The sequence below is a fragment of the Scyliorhinus canicula genome, chromosome 14 (assembly GCF_902713615.1).
Source record: "Scyliorhinus canicula chromosome 14, sScyCan1.1, whole genome shotgun sequence".
NCBI classification, from domain to species: Eukaryota; Metazoa; Chordata; class Chondrichthyes; order Carcharhiniformes; family Scyliorhinidae; genus Scyliorhinus; species Scyliorhinus canicula.
The window spans coordinates 2,367,027-2,392,537 of NC_052159.1; positions in this window are offsets into that span (position 1 = coordinate 2,367,027).

Consider the following 25,511-nt stretch of genomic DNA (forward strand, 5'->3'; position numbering starts at 1 on the left):
GAGTACGGCCTCAACCGGGTCCTGGGATTCATGTCGCATTACAGCCACCCCCCACCATCTGGCCTGGGCTTGCGAAATCCTACCAACTGTCCTGGCTTGAGTCAATTCACACCTCTTTAACCTGGGGTTACCCCTATCTCTGGATCTGTAAAGACTGAATTACCTGCAAATGCTCGCATTCTAAGCATTGTCTGGCATCTTTGAATTTGTCTACATATATGTTTCTGGAACATACCTCTCCATTCACCTGAGGAAGGAGCAGTGCTCCGAAAGCTCTTGTTTGAAATGAACATGTTGGACTTTAACCTGGTGTTGTAAGACTTCTTACTGTTCTCTTTAACCTATACTGATATATTACCCCTGTGCTCTCTAACCTATACTGACATATTACTCCCCCCGTGCTCTCTAACCTGTACTGACATATTACCCCTGTGCTCTCTCACCTATACTGACATATTACCCCTGTGGCTCTATACTGACATATTACCCCTGTGCTCTCTAACCTATACTGACATATTACCCCTGTACTCTCTATACTGACATATTACCCCTGTGCTCTCTAACCTATACTGACATATTACCCCTGTGCTCTCTAACCTATACTGACATATTACCCCTGTGCTCTCTAACCTATACTGACATATTACCCCCCTGTCTCTCTAACCTATACTGACATATTACCCCTGTGCTCTCTACCTATACTGACATATTCCCCTGTGCTCTCTAACCTATACTGACATATTACCCCTGTGCTCTCTAACCTATACTGACATATTACCCCTGTGCTCTCTAACCTATACTGACATATTACCCCTGTGCTCTCTAACCTATACTGACATATTACCCCTGTACTCTCTAACCTATACTGACATATTACCCCTGTGCTCTCTAACCTATACTGACATATTACCCCTGTGCTCTCTAACCTATACTGACATATTACCCCCTGTGCTCTCTGACCTATACTGACATATTACCCTGTGCTCTCTAACCTATACTGACATATTACCCCTGTGCTCTCTAACCTATACTGACATATTACCCCCTGTGCTCTCTGACCTATACTGACATATTACCCCTGTTCTCTCTATACTGACATATTACCCCTGTGCTCTGTAACCTCTACTGACATATTACCCCTTTTCTCTCTATACTGACATATTACCCCGTGCTCTGTAACCTATACTGACATAATACCCCTGTGCTCTCTAACCTATACTGACATATTACCCCTGTTCTCTCTATACTGACATATTACCCCTGTGCTCTGCAACCTACACAGACATATTACCCCTGTGCTCTCGAACCTATACTGACATATTACCCCTGTGCTCTCGAACCTATACTGACATATTACCCCTGTGCTCTCGAACCTATACTGACATATTACCCCTGTGCTCTCGAACCTATACTGACATATTACCCCTGTGCTCTCGAACCTATACTGACATATTACCCCTGTACTCTCTAACCTATACTGACATATTACGTCCCCCTCTGCTCTCTAACCGATACTGACATATTACCCCTGTGCTCTCGAACCTACACTGACATATTACCACTGTGCTCTCGATACTGACATATTACCCCTGTGCTCTCTAACCTATACTGACATATTACCCCATGATCTCTAACCTACACTGACATATTACCCCTGTGCTCTCTATACTGACATATTACCCCTGTGCTCTCTAACCTATACTGACATGTTACCCCTGTGCTCTCTATCCTGACATATTACCCCTGTGCTCTCTAACCTACACTGACATATTACCCCTGTACTCTCTAACCTACACTGACATATTACCCCTGTGCTCTCAATACTGACATATTACCCCGTGCTCTGTAACCTATACTGACACATTACCCCTGCACTCTCTAACCTATACTGACATATTACCCCTGTTCTCTCTATACTGACATATTACCCCTGTGCTCTGTAACCTATACTGTCATATTACCCCTGTGCTCTCTAACCTACACTGACATATTACCCCGTGCTCTCTATACTGACATATTACCCCTGTGCTCTCTAACCTATACTGACATATTACCCCTGTGCTCCTAACCTATACTGACATATTACCCCTGTGCTCTCTAACCTATACTGACATATTACCCCTGTGCTCTCTAACCTATACTGACATATTACCCTGTGCTCTCTAACCTATACTGACATATTACCCCTGTGCTCTCTAACCTATACTGACATATTACCCCCTGTGCTCTCTAACCTATACTGACATATTACCCTGTGCTCTCTAACCTATACTGACATATTACCCCTGTGCTCTCTAACCTATACTGACATATTACCCCTGTGCTCTCTAACCTATACTGACATATTACCCCTGTGCTCTCTAACCTATACTGACATATTACCCCCTGTGCTCTCTAACCTATACTGACATATTACCCCCTGTGCTCTCTGACCTATACTGACATATTACCCCCTGTGCTCTCTAACCTATACTGACATATTACCCCTGTGCTCTCTACCTATACTGACATATTACCCCCTGTGCCCTCTAACCTATACTGACATATTACCCCCTGTGCTCTCTAACCTATACTGACATATTACCCCTGTGCTCTCTAACCTATACTGACATATTACCCCCTGTGCTCTCTCACCTATACTGACATATTACCCCTGTGCTCTCTAACCTATACTGACATATTACCCCTGTGCTCTCTAACCTATACTGACATATTACCCCTGTGCTCTCTGACCTATACTGACATATTACCCCTGTGCTCTCTACCTATACTGACATATTACCCCCTGTGCTCTCTGACCTATACTGACATATTACCCTGTGCTCTCTAACCTATACTGACATATTACCCCTGTGCTCTCTAACCTATACTGACATATTACCCCTGTGCTCTCTAACCTATACTGACATATTACCCCTGTGCTCTCTAACCTATACTGACATATTAACCCTGTGCTCTCTGACCTATACTGACATATTACCCCTGTGCTCTCTGACCTATACTGACATATTACCCCTGTGCTCTCTAACCTATACTGACATATTACCCCCTGTGCTCTCTAACCTATACTGACATATTACCCCCCTGTGCTCTCTAACCTATACTGACATATTACCCCTGTGCTCTCTAACCTATACTGACATATTACCCCGTGCTCTCTAACCTATACTGACATATTACCCCTGTGCTCTCTAACCTATACTGACATATTACCCCTGTGCTCTCTAACCTATACTGACATATTACCCCCTGTGCTCTCTAACCTATACTGACATATTACCCCCTGTGCTCTCTAACCTATACTGACATATTACCCCTGTGCTCTCTAACCTATACTGACATATTACCCCCTGTGCTCTCTGCTATACTGACATATTACCCCCCTGTGCTCTCTAACCTATACTGACATATTACCCCCTGTGCTCTCTAACCTATACTGACATATTACCCCCTGTGCTCTGTAACCTATACTGACATATTACCCCTGTGCTCTCTACCTATACTGACATATTACCCTGTGCTCTCTAACCTATACTGACATATTACCCCTGTGCTCTCTATACTGACATATTACCCCGTGTGCTCTCTAACCTATACTGACATATTACCCCTGTGCTCTCTAACCTATACTGACATATTACCCCCTGTGCTCTCTAACCTATACTGACATATTACCCCTGTGCTCTCTAACCTATACTGACATATTACCCCTGTGCTCTCTAACCTATACTGACATATTACCCCTGTGCTCTCTAACCTATACTGACATATTACCCCTGTGCTCTCTAACCTATACTGACATATTACCCCTGTGCTCTCTAACCTATACTGACATATTACCCCTGTGCTCTCTAACCTATACTGACATATTACCCTGTGCTCTCTAACCTATACTGACATATTACCCCCTGTGCTCTCTAACCTACTGACATATTACCCCTGTGCTCTCTAACCTATACTGACATATACCCCTGTACTCTCTGACCTATACTGACATATTACCCCTGTGCTCTCTAACCTATACTGACATATTACCCCTGTGCTCTCTAACCTATACTGACATATTACCCTGTGCTCTCTAACCTATACTGACATATTACCCTGTGCTCTCTAACCTATACTGACATATTACCCCCTGTGCTCTCTAACCTATACTGACATATTACCCCTGTGCTCTCTAACCTATACTGACATATTACCCCTGTGCTCTCTAACCTATACTGACATATTACCCCCCTGTGCTCTCTAACCTATACTGACATATTACCCCCTGTGCTCTCTAACCTATACTGACATATTACCCCTGTGCTCTCTAACCTATACTGACATATTACCCCTGTGCTCTCTAACCTATACTGACATATTACCCCTGTGCTCTCTAACCTATACTGACATATTACCCTGTGCTCTCTAACCTATACTGACATATTACCCCCTGTGCTCTCTACCTATACTGACATATTACCCCTGTGCTCTCTAACCTATACTGACATATTACCCCTGTGCTCTCTAACCTATACTGACATATTACCCCTGTGCTCTCTAACCTATACTGACATATTACCCTGTGCTCTCTAACCTATACTGACATATTACCCCCTGTGCTCTCTAACCTATACTGACATATTACCCCTGTGCTCTCTAACCTATTCTGACATATTACCCCTGTGCTCTCTATACTGACATATTACCCCTGTACTCTCTAACCTATACTGACATATTACCCCTGTGCTCTGTAACCTATACTGACATATTACCCCTGTGCTCTCTAACCTATACTGACATATTACCCCTGTGCTCTCTAACCTATACTGACATATTACCCCTGTGCTCTCTAACCTATACTGACATATTACCCCTGTGCTCTCTATTCTGACATATTACCCCTGTGCTCTCTAACCTATACTGACATATTACCCCTGTGCTCTCTAACCTATACTGACATATTACCCCCCTGTGCTCTCTGACCTATACTGACATATTACCCCTGTGCTCTCTAACCTATACTGACATATTACCCCCCTGTGCTCACTGACCTATACTGACATATTACCCCTGTACTCTGACCTATACTTTTTTTAAAAATCTTTTTATTGGCATTTTCCACATTTATCAACAGTTATATACATTTTTTGCTGTGTTATTTTAATTTATTACACAGAAACGTTTATGCTGTCCTTCCCTTAATTCGTCTTATGTACATTTTATCGCCGTCTTGCTCGGCCTGTTGTCTCTTCCGACCTCCACCCTCCCCCCGCCCACCCCCCTTGTCTCCTCGCCTTTCTCTCCCTGCCATGGTAATCTCTGCAAGATGTGCCAGATCATCGACATGGATACCACTGTTACACGTGAGAGCACCAGCCACCAGGTATGCGGTACATACTCGTGCGACTCGGCCAATGTTGTCCACCTCATACGCTGCAGGAAAGGATGTCCCGAAGCGTGGGACATTGGCGAGACCATGCAGACACTGCGACAACGAATTAATGGACATCGTGCGACAATCACCAGGCAGGAATGTTCCCTTCCAGTCGGGGAACACTTCAGCAGTCAAGGGCATTCAGCCTCTGATCTCCGGGTAAGCGTTCTCCAAGGCAGCCTTCAGGACGCGCGACAACGCAGAATCGCCGAGCAGAAACTTATAGCCAAGTTCTACACACATGAGTACGGCCTCAACCGGGTCCTGGGATTCATGTCGCATTACAGCCACCCCCCACCATCTGGCCTGGGCTTGCAAAATCCTACCAACTGTCCTGGCTTGAGTCAATTCACACCTCTTTAACCTGGGGTTACCCCTATCTCTGGATCTGTAAAGACTGAATTACCTGCAAATGCTCGCATTCTAAGCATTGTCTGGCATCTTTGAATTTGTCTACATATATGTTTCTGGAACATACCTCTCCATTCACCTGACGAAGGAGCAGTGCTCCGAAAGCTCGTGTTTGAAATGAACATGTTGGACTTTAACCTGGTGTTGTAAGACTTCTTACTGTGCTCTTTAACGTATACTGACGTATTACCCCTGTGCTCTTTAACCTATGCTGACATATTACCCTGTGCTCTCTAACCTCTACTGGCATATTACCCCCCTGTGCTCTCTAACCTATCCTGACATATTACCCCTGCGCTCTCTAACCTATACTGATATATTACCCCCCTGTGCTCTCTGACCTATACTGACATATTACCCCTGTGCTCTCTAACCTATACTGACATATTACCCCGTGCTCTCTAACCGATACTGACATATTACCCCTGTGCTCTCTAACCTCTACTGACATATTACCCCTGTGCTCTCTAACCTATACTGACATATTATCCCTGTGCTCTCTAACCTATACTGCCATATTAGCCCCCTGTGTCTCTAACCTATACTGACATATTACCCCCACCCCCCCCCCCCACCCCCCGTGCTCTCTAATCTATACTGACATGTTATCCCCTGTGCTCTCTCACCTAGGCTGACATATTACCCCTGTGCTCTCTAACCTATACTGACATATTACCCCTGTGCTCTCTAACCTATACTGACATATTACCCCTGTACTCTCTCACCTATACTGGCATATTACCCCTGTACTCTCTCACCTAGACTGACATATTACCCCTGTGCTCTCTAACCTATACTGACATATTACCCCTGTACTCTCTAACCTATACTGACATATTATCCCTGTGCTCTCTAACCTATACTGACATATTACCTCCCCCTGTGCTCTCTAACCTATACTGACATATTACCCCCCTGTGCTCTCTAACCTATACCGACATATTACCACTGTGCTCTCGAACCTATACTGACATATTACCCCTGTGCTCTCTGTACTGACATATTACCCCTGTACTCTCTGACCTATACTGACATATTACCCCTGTGCTCTCTAACCTACACTGACATATTACCCCTGTGCTCTCTATACTGACATATTACCCCTGTGCTCTCTAACCTATTCTGACATATTACCCCTGTGCTCTCTATACTGACATATTACCCCTGTGCTCTCTAACCTATTCTGACATATTACCCCTGTGCTCTCTATACTGACATATTACCCCTGTACTCTCTAACCTATACTGACATATTACCCCTGTGCTCTGTAACCTATACTGACATATTACCCCTGTGCTCTCTAACCTATACTGACATATTACCCCTGTGCTCTCTAACCTATACTGACATATTACCCCTGTGCTCTCTAACCTATACTGACATATTACCCCTGTGCTCTCTATTCTGACATATTACCCCTGTGCTCTCTAACCTATACTGACATATTACCCCTGTGCTCTCTAACCTATACTGACATATTACCCCCCTGTGCTCTCTGACCTATACTGACATATTACCCCTGTACTCTGACCTATACTTTTTTTAAAAATCTTTTTATTGGCATTTTCCACATTTATCAACAGTTATATACATTTTTTGCTGTGTTATTTTAATTTATTACACAGAAACGTTTATGCTGTCCTTCCCTTAATTCGTCTTATGTACATTTTATCGCCGTCTTGCTCGGCCTGTTGTCTCTTCCGACCTCCACCCTCCCCCCGCCCACCCCCCTTGTCTCCTCGCCTTTCTCTCCCTGCCATGGTAATCTCTGCAAGATGTGCCAGATCATCGACATGGATACCACTGTTACACGTGAGAGCACCAGCCACCAGGTATGCGGTACATACTCGTGCGACTCGGCCAATGTTGTCCACCTCATACGCTGCAGGAAAGGATGTCCCGAAGCGTGGGACATTGGCGAGACCATGCAGACACTGCGACAACGAATTAATGGACATCGTGCGACAATCACCAGGCAGGAATGTTCCCTTCCAGTCGGGGAACACTTCAGCAGTCAAGGGCATTCAGCCTCTGATCTCCGGGTAAGCGTTCTCCAAGGCAGCCTTCAGGACGCGCGACAACGCAGAATCGCCGAGCAGAAACTTATAGCCAAGTTCTACACACATGAGTACGGCCTCAACCGGGTCCTGGGATTCATGTCGCATTACAGCCACCCCCCACCATCTGGCCTGGGCTTGCAAAATCCTACCAACTGTCCTGGCTTGAGTCAATTCACACCTCTTTAACCTGGGGTTACCCCTATCTCTGGATCTGTAAAGACTGAATTACCTGCAAATGCTCGCATTCTAAGCATTGTCTGGCATCTTTGAATTTGTCTACATATATGTTTCTGGAACATACCTCTCCATTCACCTGACGAAGGAGCAGTGCTCCGAAAGCTCGTGTTTGAAATGAACATGTTGGACTTTAACCTGGTGTTGTAAGACTTCTTACTGTGCTCTTTAACGTATACTGACGTATTACCCCTGTGCTCTTTAACCTATGCTGACATATTACCCTGTGCTCTCTAACCTCTACTGGCATATTACCCCCCTGTGCTCTCTAACCTATCCTGACATATTACCCCTGTGCTCTCTAACCTCTACTGATATATTACCCCCCTGTGCTCTCTGACCTATACTGATATATTACCCCTGTGCTCTCTAACCTATACTGACATATTACCCCCCTGTGCTCTTTGACCTATACTAACATATTACCCCTGTGCTCTCTAACCTATACTGACATATTACCCTGTGCTCTCTAACCTATACTGACATATTACCCTGTGCTCTCTAACCTATACTGACATATTACCCCCCTGTGCTCTCTAACCTATACTGACATATTACCCTGTGCTCTCTAACCTATACTGACATATTACCCCCCTGTGCTCTCTAACCTATACTGACATATTACCCCTGTGCTCTCTAACCTATACTGACATATTACCCTGTGCTCTCTAACCTATACTGACATATTACCCTGTGCTCTCTAACCTATACTGACATATTACCCCTGTGCTCTCTGACCTATACTGACATATTACCCCTGTGCTCTCTGACCTATACTGACATATTACCCCTGTGCTCTCTAACCTATACTGACATATTACCCCTGTGCTCTCTGACCTATACTGACATATTACCCCTGTGCTCTCTGACCTATACTGACATATTACCCCTGTGCTCTCTAACCTATACCGACATTTGTCAGACATGTCCTCCCATTGACGAAGCCGTGCTGACTCAGTCCTATTTTATCATGCACTTCCAATTACTCTGCAATCTCATCTTTAATAACAGACTCTAAAATCTTACCAATGACCGAAGTCAGGCTAACCGGCCTATAATTTCCCGGCTTCTCACTAACCCCTTCTTTTTTAAAAATAATATTTTATTCAGGTATTTGAAAGTTTTTATACCAGTAACAAAAACAATGACATCAACATTGTAAAATAAACATTTCCCCCCCACCCCCCCAGCCCAATCATCACAAACCTCAATCACACAACAACAATCCGCCCGCCCTCCCCCCCCCTTGGAATACTGCTGCTGCTGACATTTTCAATTTCCTGCGAGGAAGTCGACGAATGGCTGCCACCTCCGGGTGAACCCTAACATTGACCCTTTTGAGGCAAAATTTATTTTCTCGAGGCTGAGAAACCCAGCCATGTTACTAACCCAGGTCTCTACACTCGGGAGCTTCGAGTCCCTCCACATTAACAAGATCCGTCTCCGGGCTACCAGGGAGGCAAAGGCCAAGACGTCGGCCTCTGTCACCCCCTGAACTCCCGGATCTTCCGACACTCCAAAGATCTCCACCTCCGGACTCGGCACCACCCATGTTTTCAGCACCGTGAACATTGCCTTAGCAAAACTCTGCCAAAACCCTCTAAGCTTCGGGCATGCCCAAACTATGTGGGCATAGTTGCTGGGCTTACCGCGCGCCTCATACACCTATCCTCTACCCCGAAAAACCTGCTTCTCCAAACCGCTGCCTTGTGTGCCAGGCTGACTACCTTAAGTTGTATCAGGCTAAGCCTGGCGCACGATGAGGAGATATTTACCCTGCTTAGGGCATCCACCCATTGTTTCTGTTACAGCTATAAAAATTTCAAATACCTTAATAAAATATTATTTAAAAAGAGAAGGGAAGGGGAGGGAGAAGACGGGAAATTATAGGCCGGTTAGCCTGACTTCGGTCATTGATAAGATTTTAGAGTCTGTTATTAAAGATGAGATTGCAGAGTAATTGGAAGTGCATGGTAAAATAGGACTGAGTCAGCATGGCTTCGTCAAGGGGAGGTCATGTCTGGCAAATGACCCGCCTCTATCTCTCAAAGAACAAAACAATAAAGAAAATTACAGCACAGGTACAGGCCCTTCGGCCCTCCAAGCCTGCACCGATCCAGATCCTTGATCTAAAACTGTTGCCTATTTTCTAAGGATCTGTATCCCTCTGCTCCCTGCCCATTCATGTATCTGTCTAGATACATCTTAAATGATGCTATCGTGCCCGCCTCTCCGCCGGTAATGCATTCCAGGCACCTACCACCCTCTGCGTTAAGAACTTTCCTCGCACATCTCCCTGAAACTTTTCACCTCTCATCTTGAACTCGTGACCCCTAGTAATTGAGTCCCCCACTCTTGGAAAAACCTTGTTGCTATCCACCCTGTCCATACCTCTCATGATTTTGTAGACCTCAATGAGGTCCCCCCTCAACCTCCATCTTTCTAATGAAAATAATCTTATTCTATTCAACCTTTCTTCATAGCTAGCACCCTCCATACCAGGCAACATCCTGGTGAACCTCCTCTGCACCCTCTCAAAAGCATCCACATCCTTTTGGTAATGTGGCAACCAGAACTGCACGCAGTATTCCTAATGTGGCCGAACCAAAGTCCTATACAGTACAACTGTAACATGACCTGCCAACTCTTGTACTCAATACCCCGTCCGATGAAGGCAAGCATGCTGTATGCCTTCTTGACCACTCTATCAACCTGCGTTGCCACCTTCAGGGTACAATGGACCTGAACTCCCAGATCTCTCTACATCAATTTTCCCCAGGGCTTTTTCATTTACCATATAGTCCGCTCTTGAATTAGATCTTCCAAAATGCATCACCTCGCATTTGCCCGGATTGAACTCCATCTGCCATTTCTTTGCCCAACTCTCCAATCTGTATATTCTGCTGTATTCTCTGACAGTCCCCTTCACTATCTGCTACTCCACCAATCTTAGTATCATCTGCAAACTTGCTAATCAGACCACCTATACATTCCTCCAGGTCATTTATGTAGATCACAAACATCAGTGGTCCCAGCACGGATCCCTGTGGAACACCACTGTTCACAGTTCTCTATTTTGAGAAACTCCCTTCCACCACTACTCTCTGTCTCCTGTTGCCCAGCCAGTTCTTTATCCATCTAGCTAGTACACCCTGGACCCCATGAGACTTCACTTTCTCCATCAACCTACCATTGGGAACCTTATCAAATGCCTGACTGAAGTCCATGTATATGACATCTACAGTCCTTCCCTCATCAATCAACTTTGTCACTTCCTCAAAGAATTCTATTAAGTTGGTAAGACATGACCTTCCCTGCACAAAACCATGTTGCCTATCACTGATAAGCCCATTTTCTTTCAAATGGGAATAGATCCTATCCCTCAGTATCTTCTCCAGCAGCTTCTCTACCACTGACGTCAGGCTCACCGGTCTATAATTCCCTGGATTATCCCTGCTACCCTTCTTAAACAAGGGGACAACATTAGCAATTCTCCAGTCCTCTGGTACCTCAACTGTGCTCAAGAATGCTGCAAAGATATCTGTTAAGGCCCCAGCTATTTCATCTCTCACTTCCCTCCGTAACCTGGGATAGATCCCATCCGGACCTGGGGACTTGTCCACCTTAATGCCTTTTAGAATATCCAACACATCCTCCCTCCTTATGCCGACTTGACCTAGAGTAATCAAACATCTATCCCTCACCTCAACATCCGCCATGTCCCTCTCCTCGGTGAATACCGATGCAAAGTACTCGTTAAGAATCTCACCCATTTTCTCTGACTCCACGCATAACTTTCCTCCTTTGTCCTTGAGTGGGCCAATCCTTACTCTAGTTACCCTCTTGCTCCTTCTATATGAATAAAAGGCTTTGGGATTTTCTTTAACTATCTTCCTAAAGATATTTCATGACTCCTTTTAGCCCTCTTGATTCCTCATTTCAGATTGGTCCTACATTCCTGATATTCTTCCAAAGCTTCGTCCGTCTTCAGTCGCCTAGACCTTATGTATGCTTCCTTTTTCCTCTTAGCTGGTCTCTTCTAGCTCGTCCTCCCACTTGCCCTTAAGCTCCTCCACCAGAGTTTCCTCCACCTCCGAAAGCTCCTGGTAAATATCCAATACCTTCCCCTCTCCCACCCAGGTACTGGAAACTACTCTACCCTGTATCCCTCGAGGCGGAAGCAGCGGAAAGGCCGGCACCTGTTTTCTCAGGAAGTCTCGCACCTGTAGATACCTAAAACCATTCCCTGTTGGCAATTTAAATTTATCCTCCAAAGCTTTCAAGCTGGAAAATCTCTCATCTATTTTACTTCCTGAAGTCAATGACCAGTTCTTTAGTTTTGCTGGCATTGAGGAATAGATTACTGTCACTGCACCACTCCACTAGGTTCTCTATCTCCCTCCTGTATTCTGACTCGTCGTTATTCGAGATCCGGCCCATTACGGTCGTATCGTCAGCACACTTGTAGATGGAGTTGGAACCAAATTTTGCCACGCTGTCGTGTGTGTACAGGGAGTAGAGTAGGGGGCTAAGTATGCAGCCTTGCAGGGCCCCGGTATTGAGGACTACTGTGGAGGAGGTGTTGGTGTTCATTCTTACTGATTGTGGTCTGTTGGTCAGAAAATCGAGGATCCAGGTGCAGAGTGGGGAGACAAGTCCTAGGTTTTGGAGCTTTGATATGAGCTTGGCTGGGATTATGGTGTTGAAGGCGGAGCTGTAGTCAATGAATAGGAGTCTGATGTAGGAGTCCTTGTTGTCGAGTTGCTCTAGGCTTGAGTGTAGGGCCAGGGAAATGGCGTCTGCTGTGGACCAGTTACGACGGTATGCGAATTGCAGTGGATCAAGTTCTGGGAGTATGGAGGTGATGTGCTACTTGACCAACCTCTCGAAGCACTTCATTACAACTGAAGTCAGGGCCACCGGATGGTAGTCATTGAGGCACATTGCCTGGTTCTTCTTTGCCACCGGTATGATGGTGGTCTTCTTGAAGCAGGTGGGGACCTCGGAGTGGAGTAGGGACAGGTTAAAGATGTCCGCGAACACCTCCTCCAGCTGGTCTGTGCAGGCTCTGAGTGCACGACCAGGGATCCCGTCCGGGCCCGTCGCCTTCCGAGGGTTCACTTTCAGGAAGGCTGATCTGACTTCGGAAACTGTGATGGTGGGTATGGGTGAATTATGGGCTGCTGGGGCACTCACAAACAGCGGATTGTTGGTTACCTGCTCGAACCGAGCATAGAATGCATTAAGTACATCAGGGAGGGGTGGGCTGCTGCCAGAGATACTGTTCGGCTTCGCTTTGTAGCCCGTTATGTTGTTTAGTCCTTGCCACAACCGCCGAGAGTCTGTCTGTGACTCTAGCTTGGTTTGATATTCTCTCTTGGCATCTCGGATGGCTTTGCGAAGGTCGTACCTGGATTTCTTTTATAGGTCAAGGTCGTCTAACTTGAACGCCTCAGATCTGTCTTTCAGTAGGGAGTCAATCTCACGATTGAGCCATGGTTTCTGGTTGGGGAACGTACGTGCCACTTTCTTTGGCATGAGAGAGGTGGAATTTTCAGCGAGACTTTGGTGTCCTCGTGCACCAGTCGCTGAAAGTAAGCGCACAGGTACAGCCGGCAGTAAAGAAGGCAAATGGTACGTTGGCCTTCATAGCGAGAGGATTTGAGTATAGGAGCAGGGATGTCTTACTGCAATTGTATAGGACATTGGTGAGGCCACACCTGGAGTACTGTGCCCATTTTGGTGTCCTTCTCTGAGGAAGGATGTTGTTGCTATGGAGGGAGTGCAGCGAAGGTTTGCCCGGCTGATTCCAGGGACGGTGGGACTGACGTATGAGGAGAGTCTAAATTGGTTCGGATTGTATTTATTGGAGTTTAGAAGAGTGAGAGGGGATCTCATAGAAACTTCTAACAGGATTAGACCGGGTAGATTCAGAAAGATTGTTCCCGATGGTGGGGGAGTCCAGAACTAGGGGTTATGGTTTGAGGAAAAGTGGTAAACCTTTTCGGACTGAGGCGAGAGGCATTTCTTCACCCAGGCAGAGGTGAATCTGGGGAATTCACTACCACAGAAAGTAGTTGAGGCCAAAATGTTGTGTGATTTCAACATGGAATTACATATAGCTCTTGGGGCGAAAGGGATATGGGTGGGAAGGCAGGATCAGGATACTGAACTTGATGATCAGCCATGATCAGAATGAATGGTGGAGCAGGCTCGAAGGGCTGAATGGCCTCATCCTGCTTCTATTTCATTGTATGTTTTTCTGTAATAGCCTGATTACCTTAAATCAATGCCCTTTGATTTTCAATCCTTCTCCCAATGGGAACAGTTTCTCCTTATCGGCTCTGTCCGAATCATTCATTCAGATCTCCTCTCAGCCTTCTCTTCACCAAGGAAAACAATTGCAACACCTCCAACCTATCCACCTAATTGAAGTTCTTCATCTGTTGAACTATTCTCTGCCCACCTTCACATCTTCCCAAAGGTGCAGTGCCGTCGATAACAATCGCAATACTCCAGTTAAGGCTGAATCAGTGTTTTATATAAGTTTAACATAACTTTCTTGCTTTTATATTCCATGCTGCCCCTATTAATAAAGTTTCGGATATAGTAGATTACTCCTAAGGCTGTATAAGGCTCTGATCAGACCACATTTGGAATATTATGAACAGTTTGGGCCCTGTATCTAAGGAAGGATGTGCTTCCTTAGATGGTGGTGAATCTGTGGAACTTTTTGCCACAGAAGGCAGTGGGGGCCAAATCACTGAGTGTCTTTAAGACAGAGATAGATAGGTTCTTGATCAATAAGGGGATTGGGGGTTATGGGGAGAAGGCAGGTGAATGGGGATGAGAAAATATCAGCCATGGTTGAATGGCGGAGCAGACTTGATGGGCTAAATAGCCTAATTCTGCTCCGATGTCTTATGGTCTTATTATTAGTCATGCTTGTAACCTATGCTGCCACCTGTGCAGATGTGTGCTCAGGTCCCTCTGCTCCTCCACCCGCCTCTGGAGTTGTAGCCTTTATTTTATATTGTCTCGCCATACTCTTCCTGTCAAAATGAATCATTTCACATTTCTCTGCTTTGAGCTTCATCTGCCATTTGTCTGCCCACTCCACCAACTTGTCTGTGTTGTTTTGAATTTCTACACTGTCCAGCACACTGATTAGCACTCAGGCTTCACAGCGCCAGGGTCCCAGGTTCGATTCCCGGCTTGGGTCACTGTCTGTGCAGAGTCTGCACATTCTCCCCGTGGGTGCGTGGGTTTCCTCCGGGTGCTCCAGTTTCCTCCCACAGTCCAAAGATGTGCAGGTTAGGTGGATTGGCCATGCTAAATTGCCCTTAGTGCCCAAACAAGGTTAGGAGGGGTTATTGGGTTACGGGGATAGGGTGGAAGGGAGCGCTTAAGTGGGTCGGTAAAGACTCGTTGGGCTGAATGGCCTCCTTCTGCACTGTACGTTCTATGTTCACACAGTTCACAATACTCTCAATTTCTATATCGTCTTCAAATTTTGAAATTGTCCCCTACATAGCAAGACCTAGATCATTTACATATATCAGGAAAAGCAAGGGTTCCAATACCAATCCCAGGAAATTCCAATACTTAAGCAGCACCTTCCAAACCTGTGAGCACCACTATCTAGAAGGACAAGGGCACCAGACACTTGGGAACACCACCACTGGGCGCTTCCCCTACGAGTCATTCACCATCCTGAAATAAAGGGCAGCACGGTAGCATTGTGGATAGCACAATCGCTTCACAGCTCCAGGGTCCTAGGTTCGATTCCGGCTTGGGTCACTGTCTGTATGGAGTCTGCACATCCTCCCCGTGTCTGCGTGGGTTTCCTCCGGGTGCTCCGGTTTCCTCCCACAGTCCAAAGATGTGCAGGTTAGGTGGATTGGCCATGATAAATTGCCCTTAGTGTCCAAAATTGCCCTTAGTGTTGGGTGGGGTTACTGGGTTATGGGGATAGGGTGGAGGTGTTGATCTTGGGTAGGGTGCTCTTTCCAAGAGCCGGTGCAGACTCGATGGGCTGAATGGCCTCCTTCTGCACTGTAAATTCTATGTAAATCTATGTAAATCACCGTTCCTTCATTGTCGCTGGCTCACCCCCTCCCTAACAGCACTGTGGATGTACCTACATGGACTGCAGGGGTTCAAGAAGGCTGCTCATCACCACCTTCTCAAGGACAATTAGAAATAGACAATAAATGCTGGCCTAGCCAGCAACGCCCTCATTCTGAGAATGAATACAAAAAGCTATCCAGTTGATATTTCTGAAGCTGTGTAACCTGTTTTCTGGAAACAGGTTCCTCCTTCAGGAAGTTACCTCAATCCATTTTGCAAATTTCACCTGAATAAATTGAGTTTCCAGTCACGAGTAGCTGGATATTTGCTACAGCATCTAACAGGAGCTCAGGGCTTTGCTGAAAGAGTTGGATTCATTTTGGATGGTGAGCGGGGTATTTCAGGGTCGGGAGTGTGATTTTCCTATTTCCCAACATCTCCCTGGGATCTATGCTCCCTGAATTACATCGCTTCTATTTAAGCAGCATTATGATTTTAAAATTATCATCCTTGTTTTCAAATCCCTTTATAGTATCCCCCTCCCAATCCTCTGCCATCTTCTCCAGTTCCACAACTCTTTAAAAAGCTCCACTCATCTAATTCGGGCAGCACGGTAGCATTGTGGATAGCACAATTGCTTCACAGCTCCAGGGTCCCAGGTTCGATTCCCGGCCTTCGGTCACTGTCTGTGCAGAGTCTGCACATCCTCCCTGTGTGTGCGTGGGTTTCCTCCGGGTGCTCCGGTTTCCTCCCACCATCCAAAGATGTGCAGGTTAGGTGGATTGGCCAAGATAAATTGCCCTCAGTGTCCAAAATTGCCCTTAGTGTTGGGTGGGGTTACTGGCTAATGGGGATAAGGTGGAGGTGTTGACCTTGGGTAGGGTGCTCTTTCCAAGAGCTGGTGCAGACTCGATGGGCCGAATGGCCTCCTTCTGCACTGTAAATTCTATGATAATTCAGGCCTCTTGCTCATCCTCAATGTTAATCACCCACAAATTTCAACATGTCTCCAGCCACCAGGCCTTAGTTTGGAATTCCCTCACTCCCTGAACCCTCCAACCTTCTACTCTCCTTTATCTGTTTTGTCACTAACATCCCACCTAACTGATTATCGGCCTCTAAGAAAGACAGCTGATGCTGCCTCAATTTACTTTGGAAGTAAGCATTTTACCTAATTATTTAAATTTGTCCTTAACTTATGGGCTGAATCTTCTAGACAGGAATGGAGGTTAAGTGTTGTGCAAAGAGATCAGCATAGCCAGCGTGTCAGTTTTGGGTTACCATTCCTGAAGCTAGTCTTCTGGGAAGGTCAGTTGTGGGCTTGGGACAGCTGCCCACTCTCTGGAGGCGGGCAGGCAATTAGGTTCATTAAGAGTACTGTTAAAGGAAATTTAGGAGACCAAGTTTCCCAATGTGAACGGCACAGGTCATTTTCTGGAGGAGGATATCCAGCAACAACTAGGGGTGTCAGTGCTCCTGGCAAAACTACAAGCCTTCCCATCCTGCCAGCAGGCACACTCATATACATTCTTGTATTTGTTCATGGGATGTGGATGTCACAGGCTGGATTTAACCATTTATTGCCCATCCCTAATTGTCCTTGAAGAGTCTATCACATTGCTGGGGATCTGGAGTTACATGTCAGCAGAATTTCCTTCCCTAAAGGGCATTGAATCTAATTCCAGATTTTTATTGAATTCAAATTTCACCACCTGCAGTGGGATTTGAACCTGGGTCCCCAGAGAATTACTCTGGTTTATTAATTCAGTGACAATACCACTACGCCACCGCCTCCCCGATATAAACACGTTTCAAATGAGTTCCCCGTCCATAGTGTTGGCATAGGAACATTTTCTGTTTTTTAATCAAATCATTTTTTAAAGTGGCTGAGAGTGTACTTTCTGCAACTCCTTCGCAGCTGCTTATCTCGGACTGCAGCTAGTGGGGTCTGAGAAAGTCTCTCTTTGAGCCTTGGCTTCGACAGCTTGCCTGCTACCCTTAATTAGACTGGGAACCCTTCTGCGTGCAAATTCAAGGATCACCGACGGGAAAATATATCAACTTTCAGCAGATTCTCACCAGTGATGGTGAGCTGCCTTCCTGAACCACTGTAGCCCAGTTTGGGTGTAGGAAAATCACACTCCCGACCCCAAAATACCCCACTGACCGCCAGAATACCCCACTGACCGCAAAATACCCCACTGACCGCCAGAATACCCCACTGACCGCAAAATACCCCACTGACCCCAAAATACCCCACTGACCGCAAAATACCCCACTGACCCCAAAATACCCCACTGACCCCAAAATACCCCACTGACTGCAAAATACCCCACTGACCCCAAAATACCCCACTGACCCCAAAATACCCCACTGACCCCAAAATAACCCACTGCCTGCAAAATACCCCACTGACCCCAAAATACCCCACTGACCCCAAAATACCCCACTGACAATCCAAAATACCCCACTGACCCCAAAATACCCCACTGACCCCAAAATACCCCACTGACCCCAAAATACCCCACTCACCCCAAAATACCCCACTGACCCCAAAATACCCCACTGACCCCAAAATACCCCACTCACCCCAAAATACCCCACTGACCCCAAATTACCCCACTGACCCCAAAATACCCCACTGACCCCAAAATACCCCACTGACCCCAAAATACCCCACTGACCCCAAAATACCCCACTGACCCCAAAATACCCCACTCACCCCAAAATACCCCACTGACCACAAAATACCCCACTGACCCCAAAATACCCCACTGACCACAAAATACCCCACTGACCATCCAAAATACCCCACTGACCATCCAAAATACCCCACTGACCCCAAAATACCCCACTGACCCCAAAATACCCCACTGACCCCAAAATACCCCACTGACCCCAACATACCCCACTGACCCCAACATACCCCATTGACCCCAACATACCCCACTGACCCCAAAATACCCCACTGACCCCAAAATACCCCACTGACCCCAAAATACCCCACTGACCCCAAAATACCCCACTGACCCCAAAATACCCCACTGACAATCCAAAATACCCCACTGACCCCAAAAAACCCCACTGACCCCCCAAAATACCCCACTGACAATCCAAAATACCCCACTGACAATCCAAAATATCCCCACTGACCCCAAAATACCCCACTGACAATCCAAAATACCCCACTGACCCCAAAATACCCCATTGACCGCAAAATACCCCACTGACCCCAAAATACCCCACTGACCCCAAAATACCCCACTGACCCCAAAATACCCCACTGACCCCAAAATACCCCACTGACCCCAACATACCCCACTGACCCCAAAATACCCCACTGACCCCAAAATACCCCACTGACCCCAAAATACCCCACTGACCCCAAAATACCCCACTGACCCCAACATACCCCACTGACCCCAACATACCCCACTGACCCCAAAATACCCCACTGACCCCAAAATACCCCACTGACCCCAAAATACCCCACTGACCCCAAAATACCCCACTGACCCCAAAATACCCCACTGACAATCCAAAATACCCCACTGACCCCAAAATACCCCACTGACCCCCCAAAATACCCCACTGACCCCAAAATACCCCACTGACTCCAAAATACCCCACTGACCATCCAAAATACCCCACCGACCCCACAATACCCCACTGACCATCCAAAATACCCCACTGACCCCAAAATACCCCACTGACAATCCAAAATACCCCACTGACCCCAAAATACCCCACTGACCCCAAAATACCCCATTGACCCCAAAATACCCCACTGACCCCAAAATACCCCACTGACCCCAAAATACCCCACTGACCCCAAATTACCCCACTGACCCCAAAATACCCCACTGACCATCCAAAATACCCCACTGACCCCAAAATACCCCATTGACCCCAAAATACCCCACTGACCATCCAAAATACCCCACTCACCCCAAAATACCCCACTGACCCCAAAATACCCCACTGACCCCAAAATACCCCACTGACCGCAAAATACCCCACTGACCCCAAAATACCCCACTGACCCCAAAATACCCCACTGACCCCAAAATACCCCACTGACCCCAAAATACCCCACTGACCCCAAAATACCCCACTGACCCCAAAATACCCCACTGACCCCAAAATACCCCACTGACCCCAAAATACCCCACTGACCCCAAAATACCCCACTGACCCCAAAATACCCCACTGACCCCAAAATACCCCACTGACCCCAAAATACCCCACTGACCATCCAAAATACCCCACTGACCCCAAAATACCCCATTGACCCCAAAATACCCCACTGACACCAAAATACCCCACTGAGCATCCAAAATACCCCACTGACCCCAACATACCCCACTGACCCCAACATACCCCACTGACCCCAAAATACCCCACTGCCCGCAAAATACCCCACTGACCCCAAAATACCCCACTGACCCCAAAATACCCCACTGACCCCAAAATACCCCACTGACAATCTAAAATACCCCACTGACCCCAAAATACCCCACTGACCCCAAAATACCCCACTGACCATCCAAAATACCCACCTGACCCCAAAATACCCCACTGACCCCAAAATACCCCACTGACCCCAAAATACCCCACTGACCCCAAAATACCCCACTGACAATCTAAAATACCCCACTGACCCCAAAATACCCCACTGACCCCAAAATACCCCACTGACCATCCAAAATACCCACCTGACCCCAAAATACCCCACTGACCCCAAAATACCCCACTGACCCCAAAATACCCCACTGACCCTAAAATACCCCACTGACCCCAAAATACCCCACTGACCCCAAAATACGCCACTGACATCAAAATACCCCGCTGACCCCAAAATACCCCACTGACAATCCAAAATACCCCACTGACCCCAAAATACCCCACTGACCCCAAAATACCCCACTGACCCCAAAATACCCCACTGACCCCAAAATACCCCACTGACAATCCAAAATACCCCACTGACCCCAAAATACCCCACTGACCCCAAAATACTCCACTGACCCCAAAATACCCCACTGACCCCAACATACCCCACTGACCCCAAAATACCCCACTGACCGCAAAATACCCCACTGACCCCAAAATACCCCACTGACCCCAAAATACCCCACTGACCCCAAAATACCCCACTGACCCCAAAATACCCCACTGACCCCAAAATACCCCACTGACCCCAAAATAACCCACTGCCCGCAAAATACCCCACTGACCCCAAAATACCCCACTGACCCCAACATACCCCACTGACCCCAAAATACCCCACTGACCCCAAAATACCCCACTGACCCCAAAATACCCCACTGACCCCAAAATACCCCACTGACCCCAAAATACCCCACTGACTCCAAAATACCCCACTGACCATCCAAAATACCCCACCGACCCCAAAATACTCCACTGACCATCCAAAGGATACAGCCACAGTGCTGCTCGGAAGGAAGTTCCAATATTTTATCCAGCGACAGTGAAGGATCAAAGGCTGAGGCTCCAGATGAAGTTTGGATTTGTGTCCACGGGGAAGGCAGTGGGGCAGCCTCGGAGGGCCAGAGGGACAGTGTGTGAGTACATTGAGAGGGTGAGCAGGATGCTGGCACACTAGCTGAGGAAGCAAGAGGCAGTGAGGGAGATTGGTAGAGTAAAGGACGAGATGGGAAGGTTGTTGTTGGGCCTGGTGGGGATGAATGGGGTGTTTGAGACTTTTTTCAGGAGATTACATGAATCGGAGCTCCAGCTGGGGAGGAGGAATGCGGCAGCCCCTCAATGGGCTGGAGTTTCCCAGGGTGGATGGGGAGTTGGTTCAGGGATTGAGGGACTCTATCGGGCTGAGGGAGGATGGAGACTATGGGGGCAATGCCGGGAGTGAAGGCCCCGGGTCCGGACGGGCTGAGGGAGGATGGAGAGTATGGGGGCGATGCCGGGAGTGAAGGCCCCGGGTCCGGACGGGCTGAGGGAGGATGGAGAGTATGGGGGCAATGCCGGGAGTGAAGGCCCCGGGCCCGGACGGGCTGAGGGAGGTGATGGAGAGTATGGGGGCGATGCCGGGAGTGAAGGCCCCGGGCCCGGACGGGCTGAGGGAGGTGATGGAGAGTATGGGGGCGATGCCGGGAGTGAAGGCCCCGGGCCCGGACGGGCTGAGGGAGGTGATGGAGAGTATGGGGGCGATGCCGGGAGTGAAGGCCCCGGGTCCGGACGGGCTGAGGGAGGATGGAGAGTATGGGGGCGATGCCGGGAGTGAAGGCCCCGGGTCCGGACGGGCTGAGGGAGGATGGAGAGTATGGGGGCAATGCCGGGAGTGAAGGCCCCGGGCCCGGACGGGCTGAGGGAGGTGATGGAGAGTATGGGGGCGATGCCGGGAGTGAAGGCCCCGGGTCCGGACGGGCTGAGGGAGGATGGAGAGTATGGGGGCGATGCCGGGAGTGAAGGCCCCGGGCCCGGATGGGCTGAGGGAGGATGGAGAGTATGGGGGCGATGCCGGGAGTGAAGGCCCCGGGTCCGGATGGGCTGAGGGAGGATGGAGAGTATGGGGGCGATGCCGGGAGTGAAGGCCCCGGGTCCGGATGGGCTGAGGGAGGATGGAGAGTATGGGGGCGATGCCGGGAGTGAAGGCCCCGGGCCCGGATGGGCTGAGGGAGGATGGAGAGTATGGGGGCAATGCCGGGAGTGAAGGCCCCGGGTCCGGATGGGCTGAGGGAGGATGGAGAGTATGGGGGCGATGCCGGGAGTGAAGGCCCCGGGTCCGTATAGAACATAGAACGATACAGCACAGTACAGGCCCTTCGGCCTACAATGTTGCACCGACATGGGAAGTCAAAAACTAAAGGCCATCTAACCTACACTATGCCATTATCATCCATATGCTTATCCAATAAACTTTTAAATGCCCTCAATGTTGGCGAGTGCACTACTGTTGCAGGTAGGGCATTCCACGGCCTCACCACTCTTTGCGTAAAAAACCTACCTCTGACCTCTGTCCTATATCTATTACCCCTCAATTTAAGGCTATGTCCCCTCGTGCTAGCCACCTCCATCCGCGGGAGAAGGCTCTCACTGTCCACCCTATCTAACCCTCTGATCATCTTGTATGCCTCTATTAAGTCACCTCTTAACCTTCTTCTCTCCAACGAAAACAACCTCAAGTCCATCAGCCTTTCCTCATAAGATTTTCCCTCCATACCAGGCAACATCCTGGTAAATCTCCTCTGCACCCGTTCCAAAGCTTCCACGTCCTTCCTATAATGAGGCGACCAGAACTGTACGCAATACTCCAACTGCAGCCCCGGGTCCGGATGGGCTGAGGGAGGATGGAGAGTATGGGGGCGATGCCGGGAGTGAAGGCCCCGGGTCCGGACGGGCTGAGGGAGGATGGAGAGTATGGGGGCGATGCCGGGAGTGAAGGCCCCGGGTCCGGACGGGCTGAGGGAGGTGATGGAGAGTATGGGGGCGATGCCGGGAGTGAAGGCCCCGGGTCCGGACGGGCTGAGGGAGGATGGAGAGTATGGGGGCGATGCCGGGAGTGAAGGCCCCGGGTCCGGACGGGCTGAGGGAGGATGGAGAGTATGGGGGCGATGCCGGGAGTGAAGGCCCCGAGTCCGGACGGGCTGAGGGAGGTGATGGAGAGTATGGGGGCGATGCCGGGAGTGAAGGCCCCGGGTCCGGACGGGCTGAGGGAGGTGATGGAGAGTATGGGGGCGATGCCGGGAGTGAAGGCCCCGGGTCCGGACGGGCTGAGGGAGGATGGAGAGTATGGGGGCGATGCCGGGAGTGAAGGCCCCGGGTCCGGAAGGGCTGAGGGAGGATGGAGAGTATGGGGGCGATGCCGGGAGTGAAGGGTCCGTGTCCGGACGGGCTGAGGGAGGATGGAGAGTATGGGGGCGATGCCGGGAGTGAAGGCCCCGGGTCCGGACGGGCTGAGGGAGGTGATGGAGAGTATGGGGGCGATGCCGGGAGTGAAGGCCCCGGGTCCGGACGGGCTGAGGGAGGATGGAGAGTATGGGGGCGATGCCGGGAGTGAAGGCCCCGAGTCCGGACGGGCTGAGGGAGGATGGAGAGTATGGGGGCGATGCCGGGAGTGAAGGCCCCGAGTCCGGACGGGCTGAGGGAGGTGATGGAGAGTATGGGGGCGATGCCGGGAGTGAAGGCCCCGGGTCCGGACGGGCTGAGGGAGGTGATGGAGAGTATGGGGGCGATGCCGGGAGTGAAGGCCCCAGGTCCGGACGGGCTGAGGGAGGATGGAGAGTATGGGGGCGATGCCGGGAGTGAAGGCCCCGGGTCCGGAAGGGCTGAGGGAGGATGGAGAGTATGGGGGCGATGCCGGGAGTGAAGGCCCCGGGTCCGGACGGGCTGAGGGAGGATGGAGAGTATGGGGGCGATGTCGGGAGTGAAGGCCCCGGGTCCGGACGGGCTGAGGGAGGTGATGGAGAGTATGGGGGCGATGCCGGGAGTGAAGGCCCCGGGTCCGGACGGGCTGAGGGAGGATGGAGAGTATGGGGGCGATGCCGGGAGTGAAGGCCCCGGGTCCGGACGGGCTGAGGGAGGTGATGGAGAGTATGGGGGCGATGCCGGGAGTGAAGGCCCCGGGTCCGGACTGGCTGAGGGAGGATGGAGAGTATGGGGGCGATGCCGGGAGTGAAGGCCCCGGGTCCGGACGGGCTGAGGGAGGATGGAGAGTATGGGGGCGATGCCGGGAGTGAAGGCCCCGGGTCCGGACGGGCTGAGGGAGGATGGAGAGTATGGGGGCGATGCCGGGAGTGAAGGCCCCAGGTCCGGACGGGCTGAGGGAGGTGATGGAGAGTATGGGGGCGATGCCGGGAGTGAAGGCCCCGAGTCCGGACGGGCTGAGGGAGGATGGAGAGTATGGGGGCGATGCCGGGAGTGAAGGCCCCGGGTCCGGACGGGCTGAGGGAGGATGGAGAGTATGGGGGCGATGCCGGGAGTGAAGGCCCCGGGCCCGGACGGGTTCCCAGTGGACTTTTCTATGATGTTTCGGAGGTCCTGAGCCCACTGTCAGTGAGGGCATACAATGGGGCTAGGGTGGGATGGGAACTTCCCCGACTCTAGCACAGGCATCCCTCTCCCTGATATTGGAAAAGGCCAAGGACCCGGAGCAGTGTGGGTTGACGGCTCGATATCGGTATTGAATGTAGACGCCAAGTTGCTGTCAAGGATGTTGGCTTCGCGAATCGAGGGCTGCGTCCCAGGGCTGATAGGTGAGGACCACATGGGGGGCAGGATTCACCCCTACCCAGCGGGGTGGGGGGTTCCCGGCGGGACGGAGTGGCGTGAAGCACTCC